Below are 19,079 nucleotides of genomic sequence, written 5' to 3' on the forward strand. Positions count from 1 at the left end.
AGGTGGGCGGGGCCGGGGGGGTGCGGCCGCGCGCCGCGTCCTTGTGAGCGGGAAATGGCGGGCGGAGGCGGCCGGTCGCGCCGCCAGTGCCCGGCCTCCTCACGCGGTGGAGGAGGTCTTGCCTCCACATAGGTGTAAATTCCTGAGGCAGAGGAGCCCGGGGTTTAACCCGTAGCACCGTGAATCCCTGAGATGTTCCACTCTTGGCTCTGGCTTCAGCCAGCTGCAGCTATTGATTGGCGTTGTTACATCGATGAGTGACCATTTGGGGCAAATCTCGGTGCCGGCAAATGTGCTGGTTGCTTCCACTGTCTTTAATAAAGATGGACGTTTTCGGGTTTGCCTTTGAGTGAAGTTCTGCTTAGGTTCTGAATTTCACCGTTTCAAATATGAGAATAAAGTGACTCAGAAATACCTTCCGTTTCCTGTGTGCCCAGAGCTCAGTATGTTCATCAGAGAGGAAAGCCGTCCCCAACAGCCCTGAGCCCTTTAGGGGTTGCTCCCGGCAGCAAGCAAATGTCCTGGCAAAGCCTGAGTTAATGGACTCCTCACAGGTTGGCATGTGGATGATCTGGAAAAGAGCCTTGGCCCATTTTTTTCAGGGTGCAGTGCAGTAGGCAGTGCCTTTGGGCATGGCTTTGATGTAGATAATGAATAACCTTTTACAAAGGCCTCTGATTTGAATTTTAAAAAAAAAAAAAAAGCCTGGGATATGCCTGTTGAGTTATATATTCCCCCTGGAAATCTGAAATCCTGCGTGTTTAATCTGCGCGGTGTAGTTACATGGCTGAAAACAGAACAGAAAGCAATATATGGCACGTGGAGTAGGTTCCTGTGAAGCAGGGCCCAAACGGTGAGCACTCCGGTAGGAGTTGCCTCCCGCAGCAGTACGTGTGTTGAAATCTGGCTGAGCTATTCGAGGCCTGAAGGTTCCAGCCCCGGGTGGGTTAGCTGTCTATTCTGCCTCTGGTATACACATGCTGAGTCAATCATGAATCTGCTCTTGTTTAACATACACCATCGCTTCACTTGCTGTGCCATCTTCACTCATGAATCACAGCCCATAAGACAGTATTCACCTCACAAAGAGTTGAAGCAGCTTGCGCTGCTTTTCCTCTTACGATGGTCACCACTCCCACAGCTCATACTCGAGTGTGTGTGTGACCGTTCTTCAGCAGCTGTGGCATGTTAACCTGTGGCTAAGAGGTGGTAGCAGTCGGGTACAGAAGGGACAAACACTTTAAGAGCATCAGTGGTCTTTAATTAATGATGTGCTTCTGATTTCCAGTTTCTCTCATGCTAACGGTCTTGAAGAGTTCCTTTACACCACCGCTACACGTTTCTGTCCCTCTGCTAGAGTTGTGGGTGTGGTGAATTTTACTGGTAAAACTTTTTGGGAGTCTGAGCTGCAAGCCAGCGTAGTGAAATAATCTGTGTTAATGGCAGCAACCTCATTCATCGAACAGCCTCCCTATAGACTTGCATTGACACAACAGAGGGATGTGCCAACAGATAAATGTAAGGTTGAAGCACACCCTAAGCATGCATCAAAAGCCCTCATTTCAACAGAAAAACATTCTGCTGTTTCTTTATCCATTATGTGATTGCTTTTGAATGACACATCAAATCAGCGCTGGAATGTTTTCTGAAAGTTTGGAATTGAAGAACAACGCCCTATTTTGGTGAAAATCAGTAAACTAGAAGAAGAGTAGGGGAGACACGTAGTGCTCCTGGCAGCTGCTTGGCAGACCTAGCAGCTCAGAACAACTCTGTAATTTTCCTGGCAGTTATTAGCATGTCATTATAACTACCTCCATCTCAGCTCCAATTCAAGTATGTTGACGCTCTGAATAATTTATTTCCTACAGAATAAAAAAAACAAAAATACAAAATATGGGAGGAAGGGATCATGTGGGAATCAGTCTTTGACAGAAAGGAAATGGGTGGCATGAAATTAAAGTAGCTGGAGAGTGTTACAAGAGGTTCCTGAGTTACAGAAGGATGATAGCCGAGTACGCGAGGAATTTCCAAGCAACAGGCAGGTGGTGTGTAGTAATGAACTTGGACATGCTAAAGCAATGAGGATTTGTCTGCTGGAAATGTCTGAGCTAGTCCAGTTTATTCACTATTCAGCAATTCTGTGAAACATGCAGGATAGGTATAACCAAAAAGTACAGATCTAGTGGTATGAACATGTTCATTCATACAACTTGAGCAATTCCAAATTCCTTAAAAGCTAACAGAAGTAGATACAGTTTAACTTGGAGACTGAGAAAGCATACACCAGATTGTCTAACATTTGGCCAGAAGTGAGGACAGGACTTCTAGGAAGTCCTCAGGAAATGTATCTACCTGCAGAGGACTGTATCTTGATAAACGAGACTGTTGGTGCGTTTCTAGCATCAGTGTTGTTGCTGCTGTGGGTGATTTCCCATTTTCTGCTACACAAGTGGGATTTATGAAGTGTAAAATGGAGGGGGAAAATAGAGTTCATAAAAAATGAGGAAAGTCGAGAAAAGGTAGAGGATGATTACATGACTATCCCACTACCTGAGGCTGCAGTCAAGGGAAAAAAACAAGGGAATTTGACATTTAAATACATTTTTAGGTATTTGACCCAGGCTGTTTGCAGGACGTGACAGAATCCGAGGTTACTGATGAGGGTTGAGAGACAACCTGTGAGGAACTCCTTTTTTCACTGGAAAAAGGTTTTCAGTCCTCTCCTTCACTGTGCCCCTTAGCTAACACTGGATGCTTTAACGGACTTAACTTACTGGGCAAACTGCTGCCCATGTAGCACCTGCTCCAATTCTGCCTGTCCTGCCCCAGTGCCTCCAGGTTCAGCGGTGTGGATGTGGGCAGTTTGTCCCAGGAGAACACAGTTTATCCATGTGGGAGAAGACATCGCTATTTTATGATTCTTTACAGCCTACTGAGGTTCCCCATAGACAGCATGAGACTGACAGCATGGAAGAGTTGGTAATCCTAAATAATCAATACTAGCTGAGATATTTTAGAAACACCTGCAAAGGAAATAAAAATGACTTGAGCTTCTTCCTCCTCTGCTGCTATAGGTGCTAAAACTTGGACTAGTTAATTTATAACATTTCTTGTTGGTTCCTTTTTCTGTTTTTACTACAAAATATTAGTTATACTAAATTATACTGTATATTATGTATTTTTTGTATATGGATACAAATGTGTATATATTAAAATATATTATAAATATAACAAGATTTGCTGTCTGTTTTACTGGGAATTTCCTGAGCTTATGACTAACCTGATGGAAATTATGTATCTTCTAATATTTTTCAGATATTTAAAAACTACATCAGCAGAAGTAACCAATATAAATCAATTTGTTTCACTATTAGAATTAAATAGCTTATTAGTGATGTCACGTCATCTAGTGATTAAATCATATATAGCTATCAAAAATGGGAAAACAAAAATCACCATGCCACTTTTATTACTATGGGGTTATTTTCAAGTCCACAAAAATGCACACAGATTTGAAATTTGAAAAAAACAAAACTAAATTTTAAGAAAATGCATATAGTCTTTCATTGTAATCTGAATGTTAGGTATATTCTAAATTTAAAGGTGCAAACAATGGTCTGTTGTCAGTTTTGTTTGTTCTATTCCCTAAATTTTGCCTGAAGATCATACTGAAAGAACTTTCAACTGTAAGCTTGAAGTAATTTTTTTCAAGCGTTAAGGAAAATAGGCTGAATTGTGGCACCTTTAACTTGGAAAACCAGTGTTCTGAAAAGAAAAAAAAATAGAACTTGTAACTATGATTGTGAGCAAGAGTCTGTTGAAACAGTTAAGTTCACACTAAGTAAAACTGCAAAGTATTAATTTAGTGAACAAAGATCATGAAACTCTGGAAGCAAGTAGATTTGGATATATAATCCCAGCTCATTCCTGCCTCATCTGGCTTTTTAGGAAATCATTTTTTCCCAACACTTTCTAAATCTCGGGTAAATTTAAATCCCTGTAGCAGCTTGGGGACAGAACGCTCAGGGCACTGGGGAGCGAGGCACATTGGCACATTCATGCAGACTCGGGTGCTAGCCCAGCTCAGGGGCTTTGCTGGCTTCCCCCGGTGCTTCCTCCGTCAGTGAGTGTTCGCTCTGAGCTAACGGGGCAAGCGCCTGACGAACCCCCTCTTCAGAAGGGTGCGCAGTGGACTAGCAGCCAACTTAACCAGGGTGGGCAGGGTTGGGTTGGAAGGGGTCTGGTCCAGGCAGCAATGGTGCACTCAAATGTAAGGATTTAACTACAGTAACTGGTGTTTTAAGATGTACACTGCATGCAAAAAATCTTTTTACATACGTTCAGATTACATTGGGAATTCTTAGACTTCTGTTACAGAGGCTGTATTTCTCCAGAATACCTGTGGTACTGAACTTCTATTCACACACCAGAATGAATGAAAGACAAGATAGGAAACCTGAATGGAACAGAGTGGGAATGTACAAGAAATGCAGTATTGGTCCTCTAGGAGTATAATTTCCAGGTAAATCAGGAGAGGCATGCATGCCCATCTAAACCAAGAAAGTTAAAACTTAAAAATGTTTTCCAAGTTTTTGTTGAATTGATAACAAAGGAGAACAACTACCTGTCTTGCAGTACTGAAATTTTACGGTATATAAAGGTACTTGATCTATTCTGATATACTTAAAGGGTTTATGTATCCTTTGGGTATAAAGAGGTATCTTTGATTTCTACACCTAATTATGGAATACATCAAAAAAAGTCAGCCGAGAAGATATTATTACTGATTCCAGAATATGAAATGTATGTTTGACAATTTTAAAATGTATATGTAAAGAAACATGTAATTTATTACTGCCTTCAGGCATGAGGAGATTTACGTGCTAAAAGTTTCACACAGGTTTTTGCTTGACTGTTGCTGTACTGTTCATACAAAACATATGTATTTCTAATGACAACTTCTAGTACACATTCTTTTAAAATAGTCCTGCTTTCAAGAGTTAAATGATCACTTTTCTCTGACAGCTATATTTACCAAAATATACAAACATATAATTGTATATGTATTTGTGCTTATAAGTAATTTTCAATTAATGTGAAATACATAAATATGCTATAACTATATTTCAAATAAATATTTATAAATATGACTCTGCTGTTATAATTTTTCCTGATTTTAAAAATATATGATGTTATCAAAAAATAAAATGTAACTGACAGCTGCTTTCTGTGTCATTGGTTGGTTCTTTAGAGGATGAAGATAGAAATGATGAAGCTCAGGAATGTTTTTGCTGGAATTGTGCTAAAATCTGGTTCCCTTTGTCGTTTATTGGCAAAATTAGTTTCTCAGTGAAGCTGTAACAGTCCGTGATGCCCTTTCTTTGGCTTGTCCTGCAGCTGGAGTCAGGAGCATTTCTGCAGGAGCTGAAGTCTGTTCTAAAGTTTCTTCTTAATGTAAATTAAAATGTCCTTAGATTTGATTTGCATATTGTAGAGCCGATATTAATATCAGAAATGCTGAACAGCTACAAGAACTGCAAAGCCAAGAAAACGTGTGTCAGCTCCAAAAAGCTGCCCTTGGAACCTGATTGGCAGCCACAGCTGCATGTGAATAAAATCTTTATTATTTCAGCACTGATCTCCAGGGTTTCTTGGACTTTATAGATAAGTAAACATGGGTCCTAACACTGAAATCAGTCTGCATTAATTGAAATCAGGCTGTGAGAGACAAAGGACTACAGAGAGAACATGTAAAGCATATAACTGAGATATGCTGGATCTTTTGTGTAAGGGAGGATTTTTCTCATTTCCAGAATTTTTGGTAATTTTTCAGCTCTTTGTCCTAGCATGTAACTTACAGGTCTTAGGTAGGCTTATTTTTTCTGTCCAAAAACTTACAGACATTAGCACTGAATTATTTTCTGATGTATTTTGTCATGAAATTAAGTAGCTGTTTCACACATCTCCAAAAATCAATGGCTATAAAAGCTCTGCAAGGATCCCACTTCTGATGGAATGACTGCTCAGGATTCCCTCTGCCCCGAAAAGCAAGATGTAGATTCTAGGAAAAATGTCTGCACACAGCAGAAGGCTTGGAGGAAATGACAGCCTGAAAAGATGGGCAACAAGTGACCAGCCCTTGGCACCAGAAAGGAAACTGCACCAACGCTCAAGGCCAGAAGCCTTATGATTGAATTTTAAACTGAGGAGAAGACAGACCAGGTAAATACAACACAGCAGATGTAGAAGAGACCTGCAAAAGATGATTAGGAGATAGGTACATCATCTATTCATCAGGTTGCAGTTTTGAGACATTCGTGCTTTGGTTAAAAGTTTTGAGACACTGTGGATTTGTTCTTGCTTTTAATCAAGTGCTTCTTACTATCTAGGCAGCATTATCAATTATTTCCTTTCCTGTGTTTTCTCTTTCCATTCATGTACTTTTCTGTCCACATTTTAGGTTCAGTATTGCTAGCAACATTAATCTAGTTATGAAATGGAAGTTGGAGGAAGTGGAAACTTCTTTCAATCTTAAATTCACTGAAAAGGCAGCATTGCGTATCTTGTGTTTTATTCCAAGGGCTTACTTTTTTTTTTTTTTTTTTTTTTTTTTCCAGTCCATACTTTTATGTAATGTGCTCACTAACAATTGGTATTGATTTCGAGTGTGATGTATCCAACATGCATTGATGTGATGCACAAGAACTTGTTATACTTCTTGTTGTACTTTTTCTTCTATCTGGCCATGATACAGTGAATAGTTCTTTATGTACAGATAAATATAATTCATTAGTCCAAAGATGAATAATTAGACCACCCTATTTACACTTCCTTGAGTTTTAGTTCAAATCAGTGTTCTTGATGCCATTTCAATTACATGATATACACCTATTATTTTCTCCATATAATCTAAAACCTGAAAGGATGGGAAGGGTATTGACTCACCTCAGATTATTAATGATAGCCAGAATCCGAGAGGCTGTTTTATAAAACACCCAAATGCTTATAGCATGATTTAAGTAAGAGATTGTTACAGTGTTGTATGAGATATTGCAAACAATTCTGTTAATGATGGTTCTCACTCTTTTCTGAATCTTGCTCCCTATTGGAAATTCTTAAGGTCTATGTGAGAAATTAAGAAAATGACTAGCCCAATATATTAGTAATTTACATTTGTGACACAGATTGCAAAAATAAAGCTTGCTGACATCCAGAGACCGAGTTTCTGATAGCTTGTTCAAGCTTTACATAGATATCTCATGCCTAAGAAGAAATACCTATGAGTCTATGAGATGGAAAGAACTCTCAAAAATTAATTCTTAGTTTTTTATTTCAAAGGCTAACACCATATGAATCACCTGATCTATGGTAACAGATCTCATACCCTTACATCCAGATGTTTTGTCATCACCTTTATTGTGTTTTCAAACACATGACATTTCTAGAACTGTGAATTAGACTTAACAATTTACTGTACTGAAACGATGTTCTCCTCCCAACAGGACAGAGCTGCTGATTTTAATTCTGTTCACAAATTACCTGGAAAAACCGAGCCATTTGAGGCTATTTTCTCTTTGTACCTCTGCTTTCTCTCATGTTTCACACAGTTTCTTCTTCAACAAGAAACAAATCTTTGTGAAAAGGGAGAAAAAGTTGTATCTCGTAGGAGAGTGTATTTGCTTTTTTCAGACATACAAATTCAATATTGAGAAAGGATAAATACTTATTTTAGGGAAGCTAGACAAAATAATTATCAAGGTAACCTCAACTTTACTAATGGAAAACTTCTGAAAGCAGGGCAGCTGCTAATAATTAAGAAAGATAAAGTTTATGATTTCATCATCTCATAAGTACCACAGCATCCTTTTCTAAAGCACTTCACAATTACAAATCTACACCATTTCTCTTCTCTACAAAGGACCAATCTCCCCTTTGCATCCCTCCATTAAGTTGTCTGAGTTTATCACAATAGATACAAAGGATTTTGTTTTCAATACTTTGCATTTCTCTCAGGCATGTTACCCTTTCTCTTCTTTATTCTTGCAGCAGATCCATACTCACTTCTGCTCTGGCAATGATGCAAATCACTGTCCTGACACCAGGTTTTTCACTCTGTGTATGTTACTGCCTTAGCAGTCTTTCATACATGGAGACAACATGTTTTAAACACCTACAAAGACCTTCACTGTAATTTGTCATCTCCTTTCTTAAAACTCACTGTCACCAGGATGTCTGCCAAAATGACAACAGCTAGGAGCAAAGGAACTGATACCCTCCCTTGTCTGATGGATCACTGTCATACGATCATGTCCTTGGGCTCCCCATCCATCAGCCGTATCTCCATGTTATCTGTTACCTTAGGATGTAATTAGGTGCAACATTTTTTCCTGTGGCAAAGCTGATGTACAAAACACATGCCAACTGTTACATCTGGGGAAAGCATAAAGCCAGATGACACATTTATGTTGTATATTTTTCAGGCAGGGACCATCTTTTTGTTCTGGGTTTGTACAGTGTCTTATAAAATATTACTTTGATTCCTGACTGCAACTTTTAGCTCTGCTGCAATGCAAATAATTTTGGTAGAAAAATCCTTTCAGTGAGATCCAGTTCATTGGACTGGAGTCATGCAAATCCAGGTTGCATTACTTGGATGGCCTTTAAAACCATTTGAGTTAAAAGCAATGGACATTGGCTCAAGGAGCATTTACATGGCTTCTAATCTCTTCCAGCTCAAGGACTTCCCAGCAGCAGACTATGTGAACTGGCAAGAGGACTAAAAGCCTTCCTGCTCTCTGCAGTTCTCAGAATTGTACACTAGATAAAGAGAGGGATATAGTGACCACAGAGAAATACAGCCAAAAGAAATGTGGTGTGTAAATATGACTGGGAAAGTAGGTGAGCCCAAATCTGAGTAGAGCTGCAGTTTAAACCAAAACATCCTAGAAACTTCAGGGAGCTGGGAGCACCTCCAGTAGTTCCGTCTTTGTCCAGATGCAACAAGCACTTCTTTCCAGACACTGAGACAAAAAGAATGGACAGCAGATGTGTCATTTTTCCCAGCTAAGCAAGCTTCTGATGGACTGTTTCACTCTTGCTTTACAAAGACAAGAGAACAGAGTAGTACAATCCCTCTTAATGGGGTTGTAACAGACAGACAGACCCTGATCGTTTTGCTCTCTGGGGGCATGCTACCTTTTGTGCTCTTTCATAGATGGTTAGCACTAAAACCACTAAAACATCACCATCTCCAATTGAGTGAGAAGCCGGGGCCATATCACAGTAGTTCTTTGCTTCTGAATCAGTGGTCAATCTGTTCTAAAACAAAAATACAGGATAAATATTGTTATTATTCTACATATCCTGGTAGTATTGTTTCAATCTGTCAGCTGTACGGTCTGTGAGACAGTGCACTGGTTAACATTGTAAAGGCTTCTTTCAGAACCTGGGAAGTTAGAACATATATTATTTTAATGAAAGCATAGATTGTGGAGGCTACAACAAAATCCACAGGAAGATCCTAAATCCTCCAACACTTTGGATTTTTCAGCAGCCTGGATTTGGATTGACCCTAATAATGTGTATACTTAGCGCTTAGAATCACATGTATAAGGTCCATAGAAAATACAATTTACCAGCTGTGCAAGTATTTTTCTAATGACTCAGTCTCTCTGCCTTTTTGTTATTGTATAAAAATGTGATGCTTTTAAACTGAGCAGCATAAATTAAATTGTTGCTTCTCTGCTGTAATACAGTGTAACCTTTTCCCCTGGTTATACATTTTTAAAGGGTGGTATAGAGTTCTATGTACCCAGTGCACCTCCTGGAGTTGGGTTGTTCTCTATCATTAAAGTGACTTTCAGGTACTTTTGCAATCACCTAGTTCCCAATCACCAAAGACATAAAATCTTCCTGTTAACTACTTGTGTCATGGGAGGCATGAGAGACCTCTGCTTTTGGACGTATTTTTCTGGTTGAAGGGATACCTTCAATTCTTAGGCACTTCATTGATATAGCAAAAAAAAGTGTTGCTGTCACAAAATGTTCTTTTTGTGGATACCTTACAAGGTAATTAATGTAAGTGTCCTATGAGACGAAACCTGGTCAAAAAAATCACCCCAAACTGTATCTAAGGCAGTTTCTCTACTGGGAAGAATGTGGATGAATGAAAAATTGTTTTGAGCTTGGAAGACAGCAAGTTCATTTTCTCATCAAGAGCCTTGCTGAGATAAATACAATCAGGACATGACTGAGCACTGCATGTAGTAATTCTGGACAGAACTGAGTCAAAAGTATTGCATTACAACATCATCAAGCATTAATTTTTTGAACTTTTGGCACAAAGATTGCACCATGCCATCAATCATTAAAAGATATGTGCAAAATACAGCAAATGTCTCAATTAAAAGCAAAGTAAAGGATTCCTCTGCATGACATGTTCTTTACAGAGACAAAATTAAGATGACAATACAATAAATCAAAACATTAAACTGGAAGATGTATGGTGTTACTTTCCATGTAGGACAGACATGACTTACTGAGTGTCCTGCTAGTTATGAAACAACCTCCCCTTTAGTGGGACTTTCACACGAGTGAATCAGTTTGCAGAAGGGCTATAGGATCTTATTTATGCTCACTTAAAAGTATGGCTGAAGCATCATCAGAAGGTTTGACTGTGGCTTAACATGTATCCAGGACATAGAACACGATCCTAAGGGCTAATGACTGCCAATCTGACACAATGTGCATTTCAAGAGTCAATTTAATGCAAACTTTTGTTTATAACGAACTACATATTGTGCTATAACAGCCCATCTTCCATTATAATTTAAGTTTTCCTAAAGTTCAGCTCCCTGTTGTGTACATCTGTGCCTATTTCAGGATGTTAGAGGAAACTACCAATTATTTTTCCTTACAAAAAAACTGCAACAGTTTCAAATGAAACATTAAAAAAAAAAAAAAAGAAAAGAAAAAAGGAAAAAAAAAAAGAGTGAATGTAGTTTCTTATATTAGTGAAATATATAGGGTTTGTTTTTCAAGAAAGTATTACAAAAAGATGAATAAGTAATGCAAAAATTGAAGTGTATAAACACAATTTTTAAGCTAGAAATAAAGTTCATTTATCCTCTGCTTGTTTACTGGTAAAAGATTTGCCATTATTCTTCAGAATTATATTTGTAAAATGTTATTTACTTAAACGCAGCGATGCCAAAGCATTTATATTCTTTTAATTGCTTGCACTTCTATTTAACTTAAGTACCATGTACATGCTTGGAAACCTAGGCTTCAATAGCAGCAAAATATGTACATAATTAGTAATGGGGCCTTCAATCATTCTCCCTCTCATGTTCCACTGTTTTCCCGTATTCCAGCACAGTTATGTGCCCTTTAAGCTATTTTTATCAAGTGTGACAACTTTGAACTTGTTCCAAGACCATATTGCCTTAGATGTGACCTTCTGGTGTGGAAGTTAAATGTTCTCTGAAAATCTTGCATATAACATGTACTTCTCTATATTTACTCTTAATGTAATATCTTCAAAGAATACCAAAAAGTCAGTGAAACATGAACTTTTTCTATAACAGCCTTAGAGCCTGATCCTTTATACATGACTTCAGTAGGATTTACACATGTGTAAGGGCTGTGGACCATGTGTGCAAATATGGACACATGTTGTATCATATTAAGGTTCAATAATAGGGCTGGCCAGGAAACAAGGATTCTGTTTCGTGAAAAATTCTGAGGTTTTGGCATTTGGTTTCATTCTGATGCAGGGTGAAATCAAGACTTTTCAGCGTGTTTTGAAAGTAAGATAGTCCAAGAAGGAGACAGACAGACAGACACGCCACTGGGGCTAAGTAGTTACCTGTCATGGTGAATCCCTGTTTCAGACACTGCTTCAAATCTGACAGCAGTGATTTAAACCTGAATGCGCCCTGGGCAAGATGAATTTCCTTGCTACCACATTACTTGATGTCCATAAGAAAGTGAAGCCCTTCCTCCTCATTTTGACAGAAATTCCATCCTGACGTGGAGGTGGGCAACTTCGGTCCCCTCTCAGTGGTACAGCCAGCACTGTTCGCTAAGCTTTTTGCTTGTGGAGCATCGTCTAGCCGTGAGATATATTCTATGCCAGGGGACCCATGTGGTGTGTTTTATCACAAGGCAGGTGACAGGCCGTGGTGCTGTGCTCTGCTAAACCTGTGCCCAGTGGTATTCCCTGAGCAGCCACAATCTACTCAGCTGGCACTCATGAAGCAGAGTTTGGGGAGCAGTGATGTAAGCTGGGTGTGACAGGTTTATATCTCAGGTTTTTATAATGTGCCACAAGAACTCCTGTCACTGGAGTTGTTTGTGTGTTATAGCTGCAAAATGTTTGTCCAAGATGCACGTCTCTAGAGTGTCAGCTTTTCTCCAGGTTTACAAGAAATCAGTTATCCAAAGGAGCAAATTTTCTGATCGGAGAATGGTGTTTGGTTAGAAAAGAAATGCTGAATGATTATGAACCCCATCAGCTCTGCTTTATTTCCTCTCAAATGAAAGTTAACACTAGTTGATTTGTTCCTTCAAAACAATACAGTGTTGATAAACAGACTTTGGGATACATATGCATTTGAGATATATCTGTATCACTGCAATAGCAATATCAGCACATTTCTTTTAAGTGTACCTTGGGCATTTTGTGTTCTAAAAATAATGCGATAACATTGTACTGACAATGACAGTAAAGCAATGCTCACTCAAATTACATTTCCATTTGGATTACACTATAAAAATTAACTTTTCCATGTTAGATATAAACGCTAGCAAGCATTAGCTGATAATTTAATTTAACTGAATATATATTTGAATATTGATTTCATGCAATAAACCCCCAAAAGAAATCTCAACAAGCTTGAATTAAATTCTTATGGACATGTGGAATATAGCTTTCCCTGTGGGTTGAAAAATACTTGGAATTATTAGTGGATGCTTATTTTGTTCAGCCGCTTTACTGTCTGCAAGCACTGAACTGTGATAATGATAGGAAACAGTTAAAACCAATAAAGAAAACTTTCTAGAAGAGGAAATAGCAGTTGACTGATAATGCTTATTTTAAATTTGAACAGCTAGAAAATTGATGAACAGAAAAAAAAATCTAAATTTTCTCTGAGTTTATTTCCAAGACAAGTGTCTAAATTTAGTCTCTGTGTTTGAAAAAAACTCACAGACTATATTTAAAATAAAACAGTGTTTGTTTTCTTCATCATTTGTTGCTAGCATGACCCAAGACAAGTTTCTGGTACATTTTGCCTAAGGGCCAAAGTAATAATTCCAGTCTGAATGTAAAATACTATCCAGCAATCTGTCCTAGATCTTGACAAAAGAATTGGCCAAGTAGATTTTTCTTCTGTTCTTTTTTATTAAAACAGTATTTCAAAGGGTAATTTTCCAGGAAAAAAAAGGCAGGGAATTGGAGCTGCCCTTTTCAAAGATCAGATGATGGTTAAGTTTTAACGTTTATGTGGTAGCACCAAAGAAGCATGACCCAGTCAAGCAGAGACAGCTTAACAGATGATATGAAGTGTAAATGCTGAAGACCTGCTTCAGCGGGACTGGTAAGTATTATAAGCATGGATTATTCCCACTTTGTAGATGTGGAAGCTAATCAGGAAGATCATAGCTAGATTTTGACCAGGACTCAGTGCTAGAGACAGGATTAGAATTCAGGAGTTGGTTGCTATCGAGTTTAGCTCATTAACTCAAACTGCTAGGCTTCCTAGTGAATATCTGGAGCTCTTGTGCGTGGGGGTCACACCAGAGGCCACCCAGCACTAAAAACCATAGCTCTGAATGCTGCATTTTTTGGCTCTCTGTGCTGACCCACTCTGTTACCAACTGTGGGTACTTGTTCACATGGTTACTCTGTAACAGGCCACAGCCAAAGCAAAGAATGAATTATTTTCACAGAAATTCTCAGATTGAGCTGTTTCGCCTAGGATGTGTTTTAACGATGCATTTTCCCGCTATCTGTACATTCAGATAAAGTGAACCAGCAAGACTACCTGCCATAATGTCCAGATCATCATGTATCAGATCTCCCCAAAATCAAGCTTTGGGTGCCCTGTGTTCCAGAGCTCAGCTGGAAGTGGCCGTGTGAGGGAATGTAAGTGGCCTGTCGTTGTGGGGAAGAAAACAGTGGCACTAATGTACACTCAGACCAGTAAAACAATAGAAATACTATTTTAATAAACAAATCCATTAGTGGACTTCATGGACTGTAAAACCTCTTGTCTGAAAGACAGAAGATATCAATCTTCAAGTGCTATTTGTTCACCAAGGGTAGTATGAGCAGCAGGGAATCTCACGGTCATATAAACATAGAGTAAGCAGACTGTTTTAAAACTCTTTCCTTTAAAAAGCTAGAGGAACCAAATTTGTCCATTTTGATCTTGGTGTGTAGAGACAAATGCCAACCAGAAGAGGGAGTGCATGTCAACTGGAAGTCTATTCCCAGAGCTCTACTGACTCATCTAGTTATTCTGCTGACAAATACAGCCATGTTGGCAAAATAAATAAAGAAGATAAATCCGGGCTTGCCTTCTGGAAAAGGTCAAAGCTGATCAGAAAGGAACTGATACTTACATACTGCACTGAACTGCCCTAGCTGAAGTATTTCCACATTTAAGGGAGGCTGGATTTGAGACAGAGATGTATGTGACTCTTGTGCTTGCTCGTACCTCGCTCAGCTCATGAGAGCTGCAGCAGGCTCCTTGCTCTGCCTCTCCTACTTACAGCTCACATAGGGATCACTTATGTATGTAGTTCATTTCTTCCTCTAAAGAGGCCATGACCGTTAATTGCTTTTCTCTTGTACTCTCTTCCTTCTCTTGCCCTCTTTTTGTGACCCTTTTTACAATAGGTTTGGCTTTTCCTCATTTCTCCCGCAGCTCTGTTCCCCAGCTGTCCTTCTCCCCTCACCTCCTCAGGCGCCGGCGTACAGAGGAGATGAGAAGCTGTAGATGTCCGGCTGCCTGCGCCACCCCTGCTGCTCTTGGGTGGCTCACCCTGCCAGCAGGCCGAGCACGGAGCGACTCCAGCCGTAGCTGGCTGCAGCTGGGTCTGTTGGCCGGAGCGCTCGGCTCAGGGAGAGGTGAGGTTTCGCTGCCACGGGACTCCTGCCATCTTCTCCTGCTCCCTCTGACGCTGGACCGCAGCTCCGAAGAGTTTGCCTTGGTGTCAGGGCTGCACAGCTGTGACTGTAGGGTGCCTCAGAGGGGTTGCATGTGGGCAGCTGGGAAACACTGATTGCCCCAAGACAGACTTACCCTTCTCCCTTCAGTTTAGCACTCATTTGAGGAAATTTCTTTTCCTTCCTTTTTAGCTTTTTCACCCTGCCCTTATTTAATATAGTTCTCTCACATTTTCTTTCCCCTTGTCTTCTTATGCTCTTTCTTTTTCCTCACTGACTTATTTTTTGTTGTCCTTCTCTGTCAGACTCTTTACCCTCCACTCCCTATTTTCTGTTGTTCTTATTCTTGTTTCTCTTAGCTTCCCCCCCTCCTCCATTTTCCTTCTTTTGCTTTCCTCTTCTTTGTTCTTCTCCCTGCCTCTTTGCCCCAAATCCCACTTCCACAGTGATATCTAACATCTTCATCCTACCAGAAAATAGTCCTGCTTACAAACTCACATCTATTTTTCTTTCTCCTGCTGGTCATACCACTTAATACATCTTTCCTTCCTCAAAGGGAATAGGCTCTGATCAAGGTTGCAAACATTGTATTTAAATGGTTAGAATGAAACAAGTGTTTGAGGAATGTTAATTCAACAAATTATTTTCTCATTAATGGTTAATATATTTACTTCTCCTCAAATGGTAATTGAATTATGCTATAGTATATTTAGTCTTAACAGCAATCAATTAACATACATGAAATAAATTTTAAACCATTAAAATGAAATTGCAAAGCTTATTTTCATTTGCAATTTTCCTGATCATATGCAAGTTACATGTCTGCACATAGAAACTAAGAAGCTAGGTATAAGTATTCATTATTTTCTTTCTTCAAATCTGTCCTATTATGTGACTCTTTGCAAATAATTATTTCAAAAAATTATTAAAAAAAAATGTGCAAATTATTATTTTTGGTTCGTTACTGAACCAAAAGCAGAAAGTTTTTTTCCTTTCTATATTATTAAGACAAACAGAAGAGATACAAATGACAGTTTTATTTCCATACTATAATGGGACAAGAGACCATTAGGCTTTACATAGTATAAAGTAACTAATATTATTCTTTTCCATCTTTTTTTTTTCTTTCTGAGCCACTGGGCCCTTGATCTTTTTAAACAACGCTAGGTCAAGTCAGCTATCTAAGGAATAGTTTGCTAGAGAAAACAAAAAAGCAATGGTGTCTGACAGTCTTCAAATGCACTTTGTACCTTGTTGTTTTAGTGTCAGCTATTGACAGATCTAGTTGGGGAAATTTCTGGTCCTATCAGCAACAACAATTCAATCTTCTATAGCACTTTTCACATCAGAGCACATTATAAATAGCATTATCATCCCTCTGTTGATAGCACAGGAGGTTGGGGTAGGGATAACTGACAGGTTATAGGTAAAGGAAAGATCTGACTGGAAGAAATAAAACTCCAGCAGAAAAAAAAAATACAAAATTATGTCTTTCAGTGACATTTCCCCCCACCCCCCCCAAAAAAATGTTACATGAAGAACTTTTCAAACCTGGCTGAAATTCCCCATCGTTTGATCTGACTTTAGATATAGTTACAAAAATAGTGAAATTAGGGTAACTTTTACTGACACCATTTTGGATTAGACAGGTCTTTTCTTTCTTTTTTTCTTTTTTGCTTTTTCTTGTCTAAAGTACAAGTTCAGTCTCTGAGGAGACATTCCCTCTCTACCACACAAGTGGTAAATAAAATCTACAAATAAATTCTACTATTTCCCCAAATGTATAGGATACAAAAAAATGTATTCATTAGTGTGAGATATAAAAATGTAGACTCACACTTCTAAAATCTACGGCTGTTCCTTTCACACTTGTGCCAAAGGCAAACAAACATAATTCTCCCTGGCAGCTGGACGACATTCCAAGCAGCCACCACATTAATTCACTCACCTCCATCAGCCTCCGCCTGCAACCTGCACAGCTTGCTGCCAGGAAGCCTGGCAATAAATTCCAACTCTAAATACCAAACAAGGTAGAAAATACCATACAATGCATTATTCCAAAGGACAAAATGGGCTTGCTCGATGGGGACACTGAGGAAGGGGCTTTTCTACCACCTTTTGGAGTTTCCCTTATTGCACTTGTGGAAGTCGGCAGTTGTCACAGAAAATACAGGTTTGCACTAGCAGTTGAAGTCTGAATTTCTTACTCAAAATTTGAGTAATTTTGTTGATGAAGTCTATAGCTGGATGTTTAATTAAAACTGAGATTATGTATGTTGATGATTTGCAAAGCAATGATAACACCTGATGTGATTATAAGGGATGAAGCCTAGAATTTCTCTGTATTCAACTGCTTCTGAAGAAGGGTGTTGTGGACACCATGCTACAGTTCTGCAACATCTGTTAGTTTAGGGCTTCTTATTTTCTCTCCAACAAAACATATATGAAAATGGAGTCAAGTACTAAATAATAAAACTATATAGATTATTTCTATGTATTTTATATATATATATATATGGATTTATATATTTTTATATGTATGTATGTACAAGAAACTGTTTCACATTTCTCTCAGTCCTTAAGTTGTTTTTCTTTTAATTTTGAGATGAAAACCAAGAAATAAAAGTCATTCTGTTCTTGAAGGAAACTGAGTGCACCTCTCTCGCCTAACAGCAACTGCAAAAAAAAATGGCCGCTGTCTCAGGAGACAGATAATTTCTCATCAAATTAAAGGTAAAGTACGTAATAAAGTCATCACAAATCCAAAGGTTTTCAAATACAGGCTATTTTGTAGCTTTTTCCTATTCACCTTTTTCAGGAAAGTTTTGTATTCAGAATACATATAGATTCATATAAAAAGACTGCAGTACGTTAATTTTGTTTTTCCTGAAATGATTTTCAGAAGTTCAGCCTGCAAGAACACCCGACCACCTAAAAGTTTTCCAGCTTCTCAGGTTCTTATGAGTATGAAGATCTGGGCTGGAAGACCCAAGGGAAGAGCTGTCGAAAAAGGGTAGGACTGGTTTGGCTTAAGAATGCACTCGGCACAAGAGAAAGTCAGCCACTCTGTACATTCGGGCACCAGCCAAACGTAAGGGGAGCAAATGGGATAGTAGAGGAATAAAATAATCCTCAGAAGTGTAACAGGCACTTCGAATCTCAGAAAAGTCTCACTCTGTGTTTTGAGCGAAGTTGCTGACAATAATTTCATGCAAACTGCTTCTGCCCATGTTAGTTTTACTAACTTCGTGTTAGTTCACTACCCTTAGGGATGGCAAAAAAAGCTCTCTCTGTTTGGTTAGTCTTCTGTCTTTTGACCTTATCTTTTTAGAGTTTTGCAAAGCTGATAAAAATACAGAAGTTCACCAGAACAATTTATTTGGATTTCAGCCAAACCTTTGATAAAATGTCGTGAGCTTCTGTATCAGCAAAAGTAGCTCATTTTTGAACAATAGGATAAGTAGTTCTTTAAAACATATTTTACACCTTGGAGAAGTGTTAGAGTAAGGAAAACCTTACACCCTGTAGATCTATAAATTTTTTGTGTTTTCCTTGAGTGAACACCTACTCCACATTACTCCAATGACTTATTTTCAGTGCTTCATTTCATGGGGGTAAAGGAGTCATTCATGTGATCTCCACTTTTCTTGTTCTTTTAAAGTTGCACTAGGTTCTCTACCTGTAAGCTGTTTATTATGTCGAGTAGCTGTAGTGTCTGTAGAATTAGAGCTACAATGAGCTTTCTAATAGAAATTGAATTCAACCCCTGTTTATTCCTCCTTCCGAATTCTAATTGCGCTACATTTCCTGCCACTGGATACTTGTCTGGGACAGGTTTTTGTATTGTAGGGTACAAACTGCACAAACGTCTCCCTTTTTTTTGCCAACATATTTGAAAACTTCTGCT

This window comes from Tyto alba, unplaced genomic scaffold, assembly GCF_018691265.1.
Source record: "Tyto alba isolate M040663 unplaced genomic scaffold, T.alba_DEE_v4.0 Super-Scaffold_9, whole genome shotgun sequence".
NCBI lineage: Eukaryota > Metazoa > Chordata > Aves > Strigiformes > Tytonidae > Tyto > Tyto alba.